This window comes from Idiotropiscis lumnitzeri, chromosome 11 (assembly GCF_059441095.1).
Source record: "Idiotropiscis lumnitzeri isolate Australia: NSW breed Sydney's pygmy pipehorse chromosome 11, RoL_Ilum_1.0, whole genome shotgun sequence".
In the NCBI taxonomy this organism is placed as follows: Eukaryota; Metazoa; Chordata; class Actinopteri; order Syngnathiformes; family Syngnathidae; genus Idiotropiscis; species Idiotropiscis lumnitzeri.
The window spans coordinates 998,807-1,005,077 of NC_142401.1; the positions used below are offsets into that span (position 1 = coordinate 998,807).

General features: G+C 41.3%; 1 protein-coding gene across 7 annotated transcripts in view; it reads left to right on the top strand.

Moving 5' to 3' along the window:
• Nucleotides 1-3,509, top strand: part of celf4 (CUGBP, Elav-like family member 4) — a 56,842-nt gene extending 53,333 nt beyond the window's left edge. For all 7 annotated transcript variants that reach the window (XM_088309206.1, XM_088309201.1, XM_088309203.1 and 4 more), the window contains one exon: nt 1,552-3,509. The gene's annotated coding sequence lies outside the window, so the exon portion shown is untranslated. The remainder of the gene's footprint in view (nt 1-1,551) is intronic.
• The last annotated feature ends 2,762 nt before the right edge of the window (nt 3,510-6,271 follow it).

Consider the following 6,271-nt stretch of genomic DNA (forward strand, 5'->3'; position numbering starts at 1 on the left):
GCCCGATGTGCTTTCGTTAACCTTTCTGAAATGTCATAAAACATTTGCGGACGCCTCATAAAAAGCGCATCATCTGCAAATTGCTTGCAAAGAACGGTGATGTTGAGATTTCATGCCGCCGTTTTCAAATGTTCATTTCACCGTCGTCTTTTGGTCTGATGACGGCGTACGCGACAGATGAGCGACATCCGGCGTCGATGGGGAAAAAGCAGCGACAAAAAGTATTCAGACAAATCCCGTCTGCGAAGCAGGAGTTCAACTTGCCTAAAATTTCCATTCTTTATTTTACCGAGGCGTGATTGGCTGCCAACTTTTTGGAACGGTCCTGCTTTGTTCCCGTAGGACGCAACCTTAAAACGCCTTTCAGGACAACAATGTGGAAAGAGCAAAATAATCTTAGGACTGCCGTATTTTCCGGACCATAATGACGCTACTTTTTTCCTCGATTTTGAACCATGCGGCTAATTCCACGGTGCGGCTTTGCTGTAAATCTTTCTTTCACCACTAGGGGCGCTCTATAGTTCAGAAAATACGATAAATTTTTATTTTTTTTTTCTCTGTTCTGTTTTAATGAGCAAAGTTGTTGCCGTATTAAAAGGCACTCTTTTAACAATCTGTTGATGTACCTTTATGTGCATTCACAGCGCAAAATCGTTCTGAACATGCAGTAAACAATTTATTTTTTTCAACATGGCTTGGATATCGCTTTTTTTTTTTTTTTTGAATAAAGCGTTTCCGCATCTTATATGCGGGTGCGCCTTATAGTCCGGAAAATATGGCAGCTCGTTTTTCGTTCACATACATTATATTCAACAAAATTGTTAGTTATCAAGGGTGCAAAATTGTTTTTGTTGTTTTTTTTTTGCTGGAGGGTAAACATGTATTGAGATGTCGACCATGCAACCAACGTGTGCACGTAGAGCGATGCGTGTTCAGGTCGCCTGAATAGCCTCGACTCGCTCAAATGTGGACAAAACCTTTTTTTTTTTTTTTTTTTAATTCTATTAACTTCCTGAAGTGGGAATGGCCGGCTGACCCAATACTTGCTTGATGCTGAGAATTTTAGGACATTTGAGGCAACCACGTTTCAAAGAGCGCCCCTAATCGAAGGCAAATGTGTCAGCATGTTGCCGAGCGAAAGGAATGGCCTGCAAAGGAAAAGGCATTTATAACTTGGAAGGCGGGTAATTGTGCCGTTCCTCTTTGTCTCTTCCCTTCATCTGCATGATGGAGAGTTCAGACTGCGGCGTTCATTCACTGCTGATGACTTCATTCAAGGGCAACTTATCACCCACTCACAAACTAACTGATCCATAGAAAGAGCGCGTCGGCAGGCAAAGTGCGGCAGGAAAAATTCATATTCCCGGGCACAAAAACATTCCGCTCAAACGCTTTAGAATCAGGTTGACCTTTGAACTCTTTCAGCTTTTCGCCATTCCGACATTCACGAGCACGCGATCCGAATGGTCCGAAGCGCAATTTGTGTTTGAAACTCCAGCAAAAATGAACCGATCATCGAATGTTATTGACGGTGTCTTTTGTGTTTTCCAGGTTTTGTAGAGCTGAATTATATGTTGATTATTTGCTACCCGCTGTAGACTGCAAACTCAACATCTGGAAGACTGAGGCTGCTTCAGAAGGAGAGAACAACGAGGCACACACACAGACAGAACGAAAGCTACGTCAGAGTTTTTGGGTGGAACTCAAAACTTCGGAACTCACTGAGAATTTGGACCGCCTCCGTTTGCCCCAGGACCTTTTCTTCTACACATACAGTATGCACACACACGCACACACATGCCCTTCCACTCGGAATCAGAAACCTGCTTGAATGACAGCTACCTTTTTTTGGACCACAATAACTTTTACTTGAACAATGGCGGGGAAACAAAAAAAAAAAAAAAAAAAGTAAAAAACATAAAAAAAACTTGCAATGACCAACGACGATGAACTCTTAAAGGGAACAACGGCTGTGAAAAAGTCCGCCAAGAACAATCGAAACTTTTTCCAAACCGAATGGAGGATTGCGGGAGGTTGCAACTTTTTGTCTGCTTTGCGTTTGGACCAAGCGACTCGATCCGCAAAGGAACAAATTCCAGAAGCGAAGCCCGTCCGCCGGGAATGTGAAACGATGAGGACCGAAATGGGATGACTGTCTTTAGCTTCGGAGTGCCTGTCCGTTTCCAGGGGATACCATTGCCAAGGAGAACCATAGCAACGGTCTCCAGGGAGTCTTTCCTGTCATTCCTTCGTTGTTTTAGGGACCAAAAGACCAAACCTTTTTATTGCTGAGGACTTGTAGCGCTAATATTCTCGGACCACCGCATCTCTTTCAGCCGGTGCCAACTGGCTCGAGAGTCGGCTCAAAACAAACGTACATTTCCAATATACATATATACGTACAACACGCGTGTGTGTGTGTGTGTGTATACATGGATATTGCCAATATGCTTTTGTAATCCAGGCAAAACGATCACTTTGTTAGTTTACAATCACTCCAAACGTTTCTTCATTTTTTTGTTTTTTGTCTTGGGAGGGACGGAGAGTGCATGGGAGGGGCTGCTCCGCATCACAGCCTTATCTTTTTTAACGTAACATCCTAACCTCATAGATAGAGTAACATCTTTGATCTATATGAACTTGTTTATATTTGCGGTGCATATATATATATATATACTTATATATATATATGTATAATGAGCATTCAAGAAAATGTATTCATATATACAGCATATATGGATAAACAGATATTAATCACAAGCAAATACATATGGACTTCTATACACATATTTGATATAGATGTGTGTGTGTGTGTGTGTGTAGAGAACAGCTGCTGACTATGTTGAGCTGTAATTTGGATTTATTTTGGGTTTCTTTTGGCTGCAGTTTGAACATTGCTCTGCCCGGGATGAATGGCAAATCTGGCAGCTCCCCAAAAACTGCAGGCATTCCTTTTTGTGATACGCTGACACACAAAAGCAAACGTGCCGGAAAGCACCTCATACTGTAAATATTGTCTGAAAATGCAAAAAAGCCACATCTCAGTAGCAGGCTTCAAGAAAAATCAGGCGGACGGATTTTAGAGGAAAAGGACACTTCTCTTCGACTCGATTCCAAACATATCTTTTACGCTTTGCACGCGCGCGCACACACGCCACTTCTCTTTGAAACTTGAACCAAAATGAATATGTCTCTCGCTCTCTTCTGCATTCAGTAAAAAGTGCATGTAGCGTCTAGGCTGTCACGGCGTCAGGGTGTGCCTTGCCACCTGCACAATCTGCCATCAGACACTGCGCTCGCCAAAACGAAAAGAATAAAAATCACTCACACTTTTCTGCAAGCAGCCAGCGTGCTATGATGATGTCAAAACTTGAACCGAATCCATATCACTTGTCAGCTTTGCCGTGAGCTTCGGTGCATGTCCACGGTCGCTCCATCCATGTCTGTCAGCTTTTCAAACGTGCACTCGCTCATTAGGCTTCCGATAAAAGCGGGCATTATCAAAGCCACGAAAGGTGCGAGCGAGGCACCTGTGACGAAGTCAGAATTGGGCTTTTGCAAAAGAAATCAATTTCCGGTCTGGAAGCACATCCTTTCCAGCAGGGGTCTCCGGCATTCCCAAAGGTCAAAGGTCAAACAATGTTTCAAAATATCCATCCACATAGCAGACAGGAGGCCAATGAGATAGCAGTTTTCATTTGGTGCCATTGAGGTGCTGACAAAAAAAACATTTTTTAATTATTTGAGACAGCTTTTCAAAAAAACTGCATCTTGCATTCAAAGTGCTTTTGTCAATCCGTGGCCAGAATGATTTTTTTTTTTTTAGTTGAAAATGTTCCCCAGTAAACAACGGCCGTGACATTTATTTGCACCTCTCGTATTAACCGAGAGTGCTTTCTGGCTGTTTTTATTTGATTTGAGAAGCAGCTCACAAAGAAGTGAAAGAGGTTGGAGACCCCCGCTTTAAAAGATGCTGCCTTATGGTCCAAAGTTCAATAAAAAAAATCAATAAAAAGTCACAATAAGTGTAAGGAATAAAAAAAACAACACAATTTATCCATCATAGTGACTGTAATTCTATTCAACTCCAATTGAAGGTAATAGTCAAATCTACGGCACGTTATTGGCCATGCAGCTGCTGGAAATGACTCGACGTGAATTTTTATGAAGGAAGTTGAATCATGAACAATAATTGCAAAATTGCTGAACTTTTACCTGCTGAAAATATTCCATTCGACTTCCGAGGACGCCATTGCAGAGCTCGGGTGCGCTCTTAAAAGTGTCCCGAGCGTGGCAAACGCTTCAAAGACCTTTTTGGACCGGCAACACGAACAGCTTGAACTCAAACAACCGAATGTGTGATGAGCCCGCTTTGACTGCAATGCAAAAACAAAAAGCGACAAAAAACAAAAACAAAAAGAGGTGTCGACGTGGATTTGTTGGAGCCGCAGGTGGTCGAACGCCAAGCACATCATCTCCATCCACCCACAACCGTAAGCTACAAGTTTACACGAGGAAAAAAAAATGTCAAACGCTTTCAAACGACACCAGACAGAGCAGAAGTCTGAATTAAAATATATATATATAGATATGTAAACATAAAGCGATGAATATACTGTAAATGGTTTCTTTTTTTTTTTGCTCTGTTCTCCTCTGTACATAGGTTTGCATATTTTCTAGGACTTTTACTTCTATCTACAAGGACTGGATAAAGTACTTTAAATACTCCAAAAATATATATGAATGAAAACACGGTAATGCTCATTACAACCAGGTACAAAGAAGAAGAAAAAAAGTTGCTGGGATACGCTGCGAAATGGACGACCTGACCAAGGCATTTATCCAGAAAACCGTCAGGGAGAGCATTGACACACGTTGACCTATTTTCTAACGGAAATCTTTTTCTCGTCATTTGTGTATTTATTTCCAAGTCATGTCTGCAAATGATATGCATGCTTTCATGGCATTATTTTTCTATGAGTTGGTACGTGACCAAATAGTTTTTTATATGACGTGCGTGCGCCGCTCTGGTGGTCCGCAGATGATCATTGTTCCTGCCTTCAGCACTTCTTGGAAGACGGACAAAACAGATCCTATTGACCAAGTGATGTCAAAACAGACTTGAAACGATTGCTCTTTGATTGATTGATTTTTTTTTCATTTATTTCTTGATTTCTTTGTGCTGTTTGACTCAAGATCTGAGCTCTCTTGTTGCTTAAAAGTGCCACTTTGTATCACCATCGCATGACCTCCGTTCATGCGTTTTGAGTTTTCGATTTGCGATGAACATTTGAAAGCAACGCAGTGGGCGACTGCGTTTCGAAGCCTTATGTACATTTTTGTTGACAACTTCTGAACGATAGCTTTGGTGGTTTCGTGGGGAACGATGATGACTTGGCCTCCTCGTTATACTTATGCAGTATCTTGTATATAATAGTCATGCGCATATCAAGCCTGGTTTCCATCTTATCAGAGTAAAGAATATGGAATTATAAATGAGTTGCATAGATTCCTTTTGAAAATGCAAATTCAATGAAAGTTTCTTCTCATGTTTTTTTTTTTCTCTAATTTAGTGCTCCCTCATTAACCAATCAGACGTTTGCCTTGGGGCCCAAGTGAACTTCTGCAATGTAAAGAGCTCAATTCTTAATTAAAAAAAAAATCGGTGACAAAATACGATTTTGGTTATGTAAAAAAAGAAAACAACAACTTCAATCCCCTCCTTCCATTTTCTGCATCTTGCTTTGTATTGTTTGGCAGAGCTCTGATCTTGTTCAACTGTTTTACCAAGAGCAAAAATGGATGAAATCTGCACTAGCCCATTGAAAACAAAATGTCGGGTTTTTTTTTTTTTGTTTTCTTCTAAACTCTACACAGCGACTGGAAAGGCATCATGTGGTTACTATGGCGATGTATTTCCCAACTTCAGCACATATGGAGGGTGGGGAAATGAATGTTGCATAATTACCGTAAGCTTTGCCAGTTTCCTGAAGAACTCAGCTTCTGATTGGCCAATGCGCTTTAGGCTCCTGCTCCCAACTCTCAAGAAAGACGGCAGCAATTTCTTGTTCCCTTGACTCCTTTTTTGTAATTTTCAAATGAATGATGCGTCTCCGCTTAGGCCAATAATAAAGCACAGTCTAGAATTGAACAATGTCCCGCGTGGCGTCGTGATTACCTCGACAATACTGGAAAAACGTTGCTTTAAGGAGACGGTGGTGTCTTGAGATGAGAGTTGGATTTGTTCCATGAGCCCACTCTTAACTCAAAA